The sequence below is a fragment of the Giraffa tippelskirchi genome, chromosome 5 (genome assembly GCF_054371585.1).
Source record: "Giraffa tippelskirchi isolate mGirTip1 chromosome 5, T2T-mGirTip1v1.2.pri, whole genome shotgun sequence".
NCBI classification, from domain to species: Eukaryota; Metazoa; Chordata; class Mammalia; order Artiodactyla; family Giraffidae; genus Giraffa; species Giraffa tippelskirchi.
The window spans coordinates 87,348,566-87,360,709 of NC_137279.1; the positions used below are offsets into that span (position 1 = coordinate 87,348,566).

At 62.4% G+C, this 12,144-nt stretch overlaps 5 non-coding genes across 5 annotated transcripts; 2 read left to right on the forward strand and 3 right to left on the reverse strand.

Annotated features, from left to right (window-relative positions):
- Nucleotides 1-2,822: 2,822 nt before the first annotated feature.
- Nucleotides 2,823-2,894, reverse strand: TRNAE-CUC (transfer RNA glutamic acid (anticodon CUC)). Its single transcript has one exon. It is a non-coding gene; the product is annotated as a tRNA-Glu (tRNA).
- A 298-nt stretch (nucleotides 2,895-3,192) lies between these two features.
- TRNAG-UCC (transfer RNA glycine (anticodon UCC)) lies at nucleotides 3,193-3,264 on the reverse strand. The gene has a single exon. It is a non-coding gene; the product is annotated as a tRNA-Gly (tRNA).
- A 755-nt stretch (nucleotides 3,265-4,019) lies between these two features.
- Nucleotides 4,020-4,091, reverse strand: TRNAD-GUC (transfer RNA aspartic acid (anticodon GUC)). The gene has a single exon. It is a non-coding gene; the product is annotated as a tRNA-Asp (tRNA).
- A 543-nt stretch (nucleotides 4,092-4,634) lies between these two features.
- TRNAL-CAG (transfer RNA leucine (anticodon CAG)) lies at nucleotides 4,635-4,717 on the forward strand. The gene has a single exon. It is a non-coding gene; the product is annotated as a tRNA-Leu (tRNA).
- Nucleotides 4,718-6,136: 1,419 nt separating this feature from the next.
- Nucleotides 6,137-6,207, forward strand: TRNAG-GCC (transfer RNA glycine (anticodon GCC)). Its single transcript has one exon. It is a non-coding gene; the product is annotated as a tRNA-Gly (tRNA).
- Nucleotides 6,208-12,144: the final 5,937 nt, after the last annotated feature.

Consider the following 12,144-nt stretch of genomic DNA (forward strand, 5'->3'; position numbering starts at 1 on the left):
GGCATCGCGGCCTCGAGCGCATCTGCCGCCTCCCGGCTGGTTGGCTAGGTTTTCCCGGCCGGCCCGCCCCGCCCGGATCTGCCTTCTCTCTCACTTCCACGGCTGCCGTGGTGTGACTCGCGGCACAGGTCCACATTCATCTTCACCCCTGTGCCTCCGGGGGAGCGAAGAAGAACGCAAGAGCCTCTTGATGAATGTGAAAGAGGAGAGTGAAAACGTTGGCTTACAACTCAGCATTCAGAAAACGAAGGTCGTGGCATCCGGTCCCATCACTTCATGGCAAATGGATGGGGACACAAGGGAACCCGGGAGAGACTTCATCTTGTTCAGTTCAGTTCAATCGCTCAGTCGTGTCCGACTCTTTGCGACTCCGTGAATTGCAGCACGCCAGGCCTCTCTGTCCATCACCAACTCCCGGAGTCTACCCAAACCCATGTCCATCGAGTCGGTGATGCCATCCAACCATCTCATCCTCTGTCGTCCCCTTCTCCTCCTGCCCTCCACCCTACCCAGCATTAGGGTCTTTTCCAATGAGCCAACTCTTCGCATGAGGTGGCCAAAGTACTGGAGCTTCAGCTTCAACATCAGTCCTTCCAGTGAACACCCAGGATTGATCTCCTTTAGGATGGACTGATTGGATCTCCTTGCGGTCCAAGGGACTCTCAAGAGTCTTCTCCAACAGCACAGTTCAAAAGCATCAATTCTGCGGCGCTCAGCTTTCTTCACCGTCCAACTCTCACATCCATACACGACCACCGGAAAAACCATAGCCCTGACTAGACGGGCTTTTGTTGGCGAAGTAATGTCTCTGCTTTTCAGTACGCTATCTAGGTTGTCCATAACCTTCCTTCCAAGGAGTAAGCGTCTTTTAATTTCATGGCTGCAATCACCATCAGCAGTGATTTTGGAGCCCAAGAAAATGAAGTCTGACACTGTTTCCACTGTCTCCCCATCTATTTCCCATGAAGCGATGGGACCAGATGGCAAGATCTTAGTTTTCTGAACGTTGAGCTTTAAGCCAACTCTTTCACTCTCCTCTTTCACTTTCATCAAGAGGCTCTTTAGTTCTTCTTCACTTTCTGCCATAAGGGTGGTGTCATCTGCATATCTGAGGTTATCGATATTTCTCCCGGCAATCTTGATTCCAGCTTGTGTTTCTTCCAGCCCAGCGTTTCTCATGATGTCCTCTGCATAGAAGTTAAATAAGCAGGGTGACAACGTACAGCCTTGACGTACTCCTTTTCCTATTTGGAACCAGTCTGTTGTTCCATGTCCAGTTCTAACTGTTGCTTCCTGACCTGCATACAGGTTTCTCAAGAGACAGGTCAGATGGTCTGGTATTCCCATCTCTTTCAGAATTTTCCACAGTGTATTGTGATCCACACAGTCAAAGGCTTTGGCATCGTCAATAAAGCAGAAATAGATGTTTTTCTGGAACGCTCTTGCTTTTTCGATGATCCAGCGGATATTGGCAAGTTGATCTCTGGTTCCTCTGCCCTTTCTAAAACCAGCTTGAACATCTGGAAGTTCACGGTTCACGTATTGCTGAAGCCTGACTTCATCTTGGGGGGCTCCCAAATCACTGCAGACGGTGGCTGCGGCCGTGAAATGTAAACGACGTTCGCTCCTTGGGAGAGAAACTATGACCAAAACTAGACAGCATATTGAAAAGCAGAGACGTGACTCTGCGAGGCGGCTCCCTCTCGGGAAAGCTACGGGTTCTCCAGTAGTCCACGTACAGATGTGAGAGTTGGAGTATAAAGAAGCTGAGCGCCGGAGAATAGATGCTTTTGAAGTGCGGTGTTGGAGAAGACTCTTGAGAGTCCCTTGGACTGCCGGGAGCTCGAACCAGTGAATCGTAGGGGAAATCAGTCCTGAATATTCATTGGAAGGACTGATGCTGAAGCTGAAACTCCCATCCTCTGGCCACCCGATGCGAAGGACTGACTCACTGCAAAAGCCCCTGATGGAAGGCAGGAGGAGACGGGGACGACACGCCAGAAGATGAGGTGGTTGGATGGCATCACCGACTGGACGGACACGAGTTTGAGTGAGCTCCGGGAGTTGGTGATGGACAGGGAGGCCTGGGCTGCTGCAGTGCACTGAGCGACTGAACTGGTACTGATGCCTCCCGGGCGCCGTGGTCCGCCTCCCAGAGCCCACTCAAGACCAGAACCCTCTCGGAGTCAGCAGCGCCGCACGGGGGTCACAGGCAGCCCGGGACCGGGCGCGCAATGGCCGAGCCGCCCAGAGAGGGGCTGGCATGAGGGACATGGGAAGGGAGGCGCGACCGCGGCCACCGGCCCCACTCCCAGAGGCAGATCCCCCTCGCTCACCTTCGGCTGTGGCCACCGCCACCGCCACCGCCACCGCCACCGCCACCGCCGCTGCCGGCCGGCGCGGGCGCCCACCGCAGCCCCCTCCCCTCCCCCCCACCCTCCCCCACCCCTCCCCCACCCCCCTCTCCCACCCCGCCTCCTTCCCACCACCAACAGCAGGAGAACCAGCACAAGGCCGGGAGCATCACCGCCGCCGCCTCCAGGGGCACCAGCCGCAGCCCCTCACGGGGGAGGGAGGCCGGGGATGGGAGGCCTCAGGCGGGTCGTGGTGGAAGCGGTGCGCGGTTGCCACCGAGACCAAAAGGTTTGCCCCCGGGGACGCCGTGGCGGGGGGGCCCTGCATCCTGCTTGGGCTGGAGGTGCAGGTGCCCGGGGGCCTCTGTCGCAGCGCTGGGGCCCGCGGAGCCAGCGTAGGCTAAAAGGGTGGAAAGGTCCGGCGGCGAGGAGATCGGGAGGTGGCAGGCGGAGAGGAAGAAGAAAGGCTTCCCTGACCGGGAATCGAACCCGGGCCGCGGCGGTGAGAGCGCCGAATCCTAACCACTAGACCACCAGGGAGCGCCGGGACTCGGCCCTCGCCTGCTCCCGCTGAACCCAGCGCCTCCATGCCACCTTGGTGCCCACACCCGGCCTCCGCAAGTCCAGCCGCCCGCCCGCCCGCCCGCCCGCCCTCCCTGTCAGTCCGCCTGCCCTAGCGTGCGTCTTGTTTTCGGCACCCTCAAAACACTGTCCCTCGCCGCCGGCTTCTCGCGCCCACGCCAAAAGCCGCGGGCCAGCTGGCTCCCTGCTCCAAGCGCTCTCTCCCCCGAACGCCCCTGCCGGGAGGGCGCTGCAACTCAGCAAACGGTCGGCCCGCTGCGTTGGCCGGGAATCGAACCCGGGTCAACTGCTTGGAAGGCAGCTATGCTCACCACTATACCACCAACGCTGCACAGCCCGGGCCGCCGCCAGACGCCGGCCCCGGGCTCGCCCCAGCACACTCCTGCCGCCGCCGCCGCCGCCGCATCCCTGCCCCGACGCCCCGTCAGCCGGCGGCTCTGCGCCGCCGCCGGCGCTCCCAGCAGCCGCGCGGCGCCCCATCTGCGCCAGCGCTACGCAGCAGCCGGGGTCCACCGGCGTGCCCGCCCCGGGGCGCCGCTCCCGCGCCCTTGCGGCCCTCCGGCCCTTCGCTCCCCGCCGCGGCCCGCGGACGCCTCCGCCCTCACCCCCGGGGGGCAAGGCGGGGCACGCAGCTCGCAGCTGCCAGCACCCAGCTGGCCAAAGCCCTTCTCCACCGGGCGCTGGGCGACGCCACTTGCCACGACGACAGGGGCACACGGGACCCACGCGCCTGCACGCCTCCCGGCGCTGTGCCGCGCCGCGCCGCGGGGGCGTCGCGAGCCTAGGAGCCCACTGCGGCAGCCACTGTGGGCGGGCGGGCCGCAAGATCCGGCTATGGTCGGGCAAGGCCGTGGGGTCGCCAAGGAGGCCCTGGCTCCGCCGTGGCGACCGAGCGCCCGGCGACGACCAAGGGCTCGGGCTGGAGGGCTGCACGGCTCGAGGGGGTCGACGGTCGGTAGACCGGGCCCCGCCGTGGGCGGCGCCCCGGCGCCTCGCCCAAAGGCGGAGGGAGGAGACGAAGGGCCCTTGGGGGCCAGGCGGCGGGCCAGAGAGCGACCGCGGCCACCAAAAAGGGTGTGTTGCCTCCCCGTCGGGGAATCGAACCCCGGTCTCCCGCGTGACAGGCGGGGATACTCACCACTATACTAACGAGGACGGCGGCGACCGCCCTGCCGCCCGGCCGCTCTCGGGCTCTCGGGCTGCCTGCCGACGCCTCCCCCTGCCCGCCACGGGCCCCGACCCGACCGCACACCAAACCAGCCGCCTCAGTCAGAGCGGCAGCCCCCGACCCCGACAGGGACGCGGACCCGGGGGACACGGGAAACTCCTAGCGCGCGCCGCCTCTTGCCTGCAACGCGGCCATTCCGCCGGGAGAAGGGGGCCCGAGAAGGCACGCGAGGCTGCGAGGACACGGTGGGCGCGCCGCCGGCCCGCGTCTGGCGAGGACAGGCGCGGGTGGGTAGGGGCCGGCACGCCAAGGGTCCGGCTGGGTCCGGGGCCAGGCGTGGGCGAGGGCGCGACCGGCGGCGGAGCCAGGCGCCTCGGCCGGCCGCCGCGCGCCGGCTCCGTCGCTCACGCACACCAGACGGCCGCCCGCCTGCCTGGCGCGGCGCACCGCGCGTCCCGCCAAGGGCGCCGGGGCTCGCGCCGCGTCGGGTCCCAGCCAGGCGAGCGGCCACGCGCCCGCCCAGGCCCGCCGTCAGGATGGCCGAGCGGTCTAAGGCGCTGCGTTCAGGTCGCAGTCTCCCCTGGAGGCGTGGGTTCGAATCCCACTCCTGACAAGCCAGCCTTTTGGCCCGCCCGACAAACGCGCCCGTCCTCCCCGCGCCACTGCCGTTCTCCACACACGCCCTCCCCGCCACCTGCAGCCCACACCAGGAACCTTCAGTCCTTCTCAGCGCATCTGTCCTCCCCAGCTGGCTGCGCCTGCAGCTGCCGGTTTTCCTGCCTCCCCGCCTCCCCGCCTCCCCTTCGCCCACCCTCGCCCATCCCCCCACTCCCACTCCCACTCCCACGGCCCCGCTCCACCCCGCCCCCGTCCGCGCCGACGCACGCAGCCCCGCGGCGGGTGGCAAGCCCTCCTCGCTTCGCCAGCGCTCCGACTTCTGCCTGGTGAACGGCCAAGTCGCTCTCGCAGCCTTGCTTCCCCGTCCGCCCCGGGCAGCTCTCCCTCCGGCCGGCACCCTGTCGTCCGCGCCCGCCCGGCCGCCCCGCCTGTGCTCCCCAGCCACACCGAGGCGGCCGAGCCCCCGCCTTGGCCGCCTGGGGTGCTGCGTGCCCTCGAGGCTTCACCGCCTTGCGGCCTTGGCCGGGCCACACCTGCCTGCCTCCCGCCCGGGACGCGTGCCACCCAGCCTTCCTGCTGGCCAGCCAACACCGGCCCTCCGTGCACGAGTCCGTCCCGGGAAGGGTGCTCCGCTGGGGAGTGAGCGGAAGCCCTGCGTGCCCGTCCACCCCACCCACAGGCGCCCGGCCCGCGCCCCCGACCTCGGCGCCACCGCGCCCGTTCCCGGGGAAAGCCGCTGCCCGGGCCGGAGCCAGGCTCGCCCTGGCGCGCTCGCTGCCTCAGCCTGCAGTCGCCGAGCCAGGAGCCGCTCTGCCAAAGGGCCCCTCCTCACCACCACCAATCCGTCAGAGCCGGACCCCTCGGGAGCGCAGGAGCCAGGGTGTCACACGCCTTTGCGTCCTTGGGCCTGAGCGCCGCTCTGCGCGTCGCGCTCCCACGCTCGCGCATCCGGCACGGCCCGAGCCCGGAGTCCCGGCCCCCGCCCGCTCTCGCACGCCCCACCCCGCCCCGGCCGGAAAGCCAGCCCGCCAGAGGGACTTTGGGTCGGGACTCCGCGGTCGCTGAGAGGAACGTCGGTGCGCGGCCGCAGCGACCACGCAGCGCCTGCCCTGACAGGGATCCCCGCGCCGGCCAGACGGCGTCGGCTCGCGGGCCCCTCGGGCGGCACCGACAGCGTCGCGGCGGCCGTGGTCGGCGCAGAAGGCGCGGGAGCCGCGTCCCGAGTGGGCCGGCGTCCCGCCGCCCGGGGGTCCCTCGAGGGCTCGCGCCCCGGGGTCCTGCACGCGCCCGGATCCTGGCTTTCAGGTCGCCCGCCCGATGGAGCAGAGAGATGCCCACGGGCGAGCAGTGAGCAGTGACGGGCGGGTGGCGGCCAGCGCCTCTGGGGCAGCGGCGGGCGGCGGCGGCCACCGGTGCATGGGTGGTTCAGTGGTAGAATTCTCGCCTGCCACGCGGGAGGCCCGGGTTCGATTCCCGGCCCATGCAGCCACTGCGTCCCCTTTTGGTCCCGCAGGGCAGCCCCAGGGCCCAGCTAGGTCTGCCCACTGAAACGCGCTCAAGGCAGGGCTCCTGCAACCGCTGGCTGCTCCCTGCCGCCAGCTGCCTCTCCCGCGCGGACGGCCCCCCACCCCACACACTCTCGGCCCTGCTGCCGAGGCTCCGTGGCCCCAAACCCCGCAGGCTCAGCCGCCCGTGCGCCCAGATACCTCCCCTGTGTTTACTCGCTTCCTCACCCGGACCCAGCCGGTGGCTCAGGGATTTCACTGGAAGGAATACCCCACCGCTGGCGCCCAGCCGCCTCCCCTCTTCACCTTTCCTCACGTCTCCAAGCTCCCTGGCTCACTCTCCCCACACTCCGAAAATCAATCACACTACGTTTGCACAGCCAGGGGCAAGGAAGTTGCCGCATCTGGCAAGGATACCTCCCTTTTCCCGGGAGGGTCCCTGGAGCATCGCCTTGCAGGAGGAGTTGCAAAGAAGTCCACCAGCTCCCGGCGGACTGTACTCTCGATTCATCTTTTGTCCCTGGGCAGAGAGAGGTTTCCACCAGCAACGCCCTCACCAGCTCAAACACCACCCCCTCCCCTGAAACCCTCTTGCCCGCCTCAGCTCAGCATCAGCCCTGCCCCAAGAGCACCACCACCTCAGCCTGCACCTTCACCATCGCCCTACTCCGCCAACCGGGCCCATCGCCCCCCCACCCTGCTCCCCCCGCCCCACCCCCATCTCCCCCATCCCCAACACCCGCCGCAGGCCCCGTTCCTCCCTCAGCCATGGCAAATCCTGCTCTTGTCAAGGAACCTGCCTTTGCTTTTGTCCCACTGGACTGCCTTCCCCCGTCCCACCCCCACCCCCACCCCCACCCCCACCCCCACCCCCACCCCCACCCCCACCCCCGGCCTGCTCCTTTTTCTGCTTCTTCCAACACAGGTGGAACTGATTTACATCCCTGGGTTAGTTTCAGGTGCACAGCAAAGTGATTCAGTCCCCTGTTCTCTTTCAGGTGATTTTGCATTGTAGCTGAAGGCGAGATTCGAATACAGTTCGCATGCTACACAGTAAAGCTTTGTTGCTTACCTACTGTACCTATAGGATGTCCTATCTCTCCATCCGACTCCAACTTTCCTCCCTCCCCTGCCTTTCCCCTTGGGTAGCCCGGTGTACGGTTTCTCCAAACCGTCTGAACGTCGGTTTCCCCTTTGCACGTGGATTCCTTTGTGTTAGTTGTTAGGTTCCACAAAGCTTTGTCCCTCTCCACCCGACTCACTTCACCAAGTGGACTCTTGCGTGGGTCCATCTGGCGTTGGGGCCCACGGCAAAGGCTGCTCCTTCTTGATGGCTGCGTCATATTCCACGGGACAGATACGCCTCATCTTCTTGTGCCGGCCACCTGCCGACGGGCACTTGGGCGTATCCCATGTCCCGGCTACGGCATAGAGGGCTGCGATGACCCTGGGGGATGCCTGCATCTCTACCCATTAGGGCTTTGGTCTTCTCCCGATGGGTACCCAGCATTGGGTTTGCTGGGTCATATGGGAAGCTCTTCTTCTTCCTATCGTTGGACCGACCCTCGACGGACTGACTTCCATGTAGTAGCAGATGCTGTTCTGGAAGGGTAGGATACTGGATCTTATTCCCTGTGGTATCCTGTGTATCCTTGTGGCTCCTCTCCTTTCTATGCAGTCCTACTACGGTATATCCGTGGAGCCCAGCTCCTCATTCATCCCTCCGGCCCTGACTTTGCCCTTGGGAAGCCCCAAGTTGCTTTCCTGTGGCTGGGTGTCTGTCGCTGTTTGGCACAGGGATTAAGGTGTACAACACTTTAGAATCCACCCATCTGTGCCCTTCTCTGTGTCTTCCCTCACCGAGGGTAATAGTCTGCAGCTCCGGCCGCTGTTGCTGCCAGTGACACTATTTGTCTCTTGTGGACGGCTCAGAGACACCCCATTCTCTGCCTTTCTCTGGTACTGCATCTTCGTGGGTGAGCCGTTGGTGACGGACACTAGGGTTCTCTCCTCGCCTCGGCTGTGGCGCACGGTGCTGCAGTGACCGTGGGGTTTGCACGTGTCTTGCCGAATCCAGAGCTGCGGCTTTCACGGATATGTACCCAGGGTTGGGATCGTGATAGCTCACCTGTTTCCGGCTTACTCAGTTACCTATCGATTTAGCTTAATTTTTAAACCTTCCTCCAATGTCGTAGTGGCGGCTGTGGGAGAAGTACAGTGGGTTTCCAATAGTGTGCTCATGTCCGACGGACTGCAAAGCGGTTCTGTTTCCCATGTACAGATTTCAGATTTCCTACGTGTTTTCAGACTCTTTTCCGTTGGAGGTTATTACAGGATACTGACTCTTAGTCCCTGCGTTGAACTGGATAAGCTTGTGGCTTCTCCCTTTACACATGGTCCTGCGGATCTGTTCGTTGCAGCTCCACAGCCATCCCTCCACCGCTGCCTTACCGCTTGCGTTACCCTACGGTGGTTTTCTTTGGGAGTCGGTTTCTCTTCGGCAAATAGGTTCGTGTCGTATTAGTTTACACATTCCACATGCGTTTGTCCAACTCGGTCTGACTTTCTTCACCGAGTGTCAAGAGTCTCTAGGTCCATCGTGGCTTTTGACAAGTGGCAATGCTTCCCTTCTTTCTTTATGACCGAGTGATATGTCCATGCTCCATCTATGCCACATCTTCTTGTGCCCGCCATTTGTGGATGGGCACTGGGGCTTGTTCCACGTCTCGGCTGTGGCAAATACTGCTGCTACATACATGGCGGTGTAGGGACCTTTAGATCTCTCCGAGTTTGGTACTCTGCAGGTATGTACCCTGGAGGGGGTGTGCTCGGTCATATGGGAGCTCTCCTCGGTCCTCACGAAATCTCGGCCACCCCCGCTCCCTACCACCACACCCCATCCCACCCTGACCCCCAGCAATGTCACACCCGAGACTGGACATTTGCTCCTGATGAGTGGTGACTTTGGGCTCTGGGGCGGTACGGTGGGCCCAGGCCTTTCAGCCCGGGTCTGGCCCCTGTCTGGCACTCCGTTGCTGTCGTTCGCTTGCCTGCGTCCCAGCCACCGCCCAGAGCCCCAGCCCACCGCTGAGCCTGAGCACCCTGCACCACCACGCAGCAGTGTGGCACGCACGCTGACACGCCACCCCGCCCGAATGGAGCCCCCCCCCCCACTGTCACCGCCTGCCATCTGCCTTTCCTGCCACCCTCCAGGCTCGGCCCCATCTACCCGCCACCAAGCCCCTGGAGCCCCGGCCCATCTCTCACACGTCCTTGTCCTTCCCTGCCCTGCCCCGGTGTCCCCCAGTGCGGGCCTCCCTCCGGCTCCTCCGACCCACCCATACCGCACGCCCACCCCTAACGCAGATCTGTCCCAGCCTCACACATGTGCCTGGCATGGCGTCGCCACCGCCCCCATGCTTCTGCAGAGGCCCCGCTCCAGTGGCCTGCCGATCTTTCTTTCGGCCAGGTCCCCGCCAGCCCCACGCCTCCCCCTTCCCGCCGGCACTCCGCGCAGACGCCCCGCCCAAGCACCCCTGGGCCTGCCTCCCAGCACCCGGCTCGCCACCGCCCCCTCTCCCTGCCATCGTTCTGCCCCATTCCCTGATCCACGTGGGGCGGCCACCAACCATGGCCCCAAGCGCCTTCGGCCCGCACTCTCAGCCATGCACGCTGGCGCCCAAGGCCCCGGCAGGGGCGTCGAGGAAACCTCCTGCGGCGACGGCAAGCACACGTCGGGCCACGGGGGATCCACTGCCACAGGGGAATCGGCTCTGTCCCATCGCGCCCGAGTGTGCCGCCCTCGCCGCACGTTGGTGCGCTTCATCGGCCGTCCACTTCCCCTCCCCGCGAAGGACACGGTCCTTGAACAGACGAGACATCCTTTGCTGACACACCAGCCCAAGATCTGGCGGAGAGGAGGCTGCGGTGGGCGATTACCCTCGGGGAGAGTTCCTAGGGGAAGACGATGACAGGTTGGGGAGAGGGATGGAGTGGATCCTGGATAGACGGTTTGGAGAGAATGGGAAACTATAAGAGGTCATAACTAGGTGAGGGGTATGTGGAACAGGGCGCTCTGTGTGTGTGTGGGGGGGTGTGTGTGTGTGCATGCGCGCGCGAGCCCGAGTGCCCACCCTGGGTTAGGAGTGGGGGAGGGAGACCTGGGTACATCTTGCCTCACTCCGGTAGCACTGAGAGCTGTGGTCAGGCAAGGGAAATACCACGCCGGTTGGGGTGTCCACCCTGGCAGGCATCGCGGCCTCGAGCGCATCTGCCGCCTCCCGGCTGGTTGGCTAGGTTTTCCCGGCCGGCCCGCCCCGCCCGGATCTGCCTTCTCTCTCACTTCCACGGCTGCCGTGGTGTGACTCGCGGCACAGGTCCACATTCATCTTCACCCCTGTGCCTCCGGGGGAGCGAAGAAGAACGCAAGAGCCTCTTGATGAATGTGAAAGAGGAGAGTGAAAACGTTGGCTTACAACTCAGCATTCAGAAAACGAAGGTCGTGGCATCCGGTCCCATCACTTCATGGCAAATGGATGGGGACACAAGGGAACCCGGGAGAGACTTCATCTTGTTCAGTTCAGTTCAATCGCTCAGTCGTGTCCGACTCTTTGCGACTCCGTGAATTGCAGCACGCCAGGCCTCTCTGTCCATCACCAACTCCCGGAGTCTACCCAAACCCATGTCCATCGAGTCGGTGATGCCATCCAACCATCTCATCCTCTGTCGTCCCCTTCTCCTCCTGCCCTCCACCCTACCCAGCATTAGGGTCTTTTCCAATGAGCCAACTCTTCGCATGAGGTGGCCAAAGTACTGGAGCTTCAGCTTCAACATCAGTCCTTCCAGTGAACACCCAGGATTGATCTCCTTTAGGATGGACTGATTGGATCTCCTTGCGGTCCAAGGGACTCTCAAGAGTCTTCTCCAACAGCACAGTTCAAAAGCATCAATTCTGCGGCGCTCAGCTTTCTTCACCGTCCAACTCTCACATCCATACACGACCACCGGAAAAGCCATAGCCCTGACTAGACGGGCTTTTGTTGGCGAAGTAATGTCTCTGCTTTTCAGTACGCTATCTAGGTTGTCCATAACCTTCCTTCCAAGGAGTAAGCGTCTTTTAATTTCATGGCTGCAATCACCATCAGCAGTGATTTTGGAGCCCAAGAAAATGAAGTCTGACACTGTTTCCACTGTCTCCCCATCTATTTCCCATGAAGCGATGGGACCAGATGGCAAGATCTTAGTTTTCTGAACGTTGAGCTTTAAGCCAACTCTTTCACTCTCCTCTTTCACTTTCATCAAGAGGCTCTTTAGTTCTTCTTCACTTTCTGCCATAAGGGTGGTGTCATCTGCATATCTGAGGTTATCGATATTTCTCCCGGCAATCTTGATTCCAGCTTGTGTTTCTTCCAGCCCAGCGTTTCTCATGATGTCCTCTGCATAGAAGTTAAATAAGCAGGGTGACAACGTACAGCCTTGACGTACTCCTTTTCCTATTTGGAACCAGTCTGTTGTTCCATGTCCAGTTCTAACTGTTGCTTCCTGACCTGCATACAGGTTTCTCAAGAGACAGGTCAGATGGTCTGGTATTCCCATCTCTTTCAGAATTTTCCACAGTGTATTGTGATCCACACAGTCAAAGGCTTTGGCATCGTCAATAAAGCAGAAATAGATGTTTTTCTGGAACGCTCTTGCTTTTTCGATGATCCAGCGGATATTGGCAAGTTGATCTCTGGTTCCTCTGCCCTTTCTAAAACCAGCTTGAACATCTGGAAGTTCACGGTTCACGTATTGCTGAAGCCTGACTTCATCTTGGGGGGCTCCCAAATCACTGCAGACGGTGGCTGCGGCCGTGAAATGTAAACGACGTTCGCTCCTTGGGAGAGAAACTATGACCAAAACTAGACAGCATATTGAA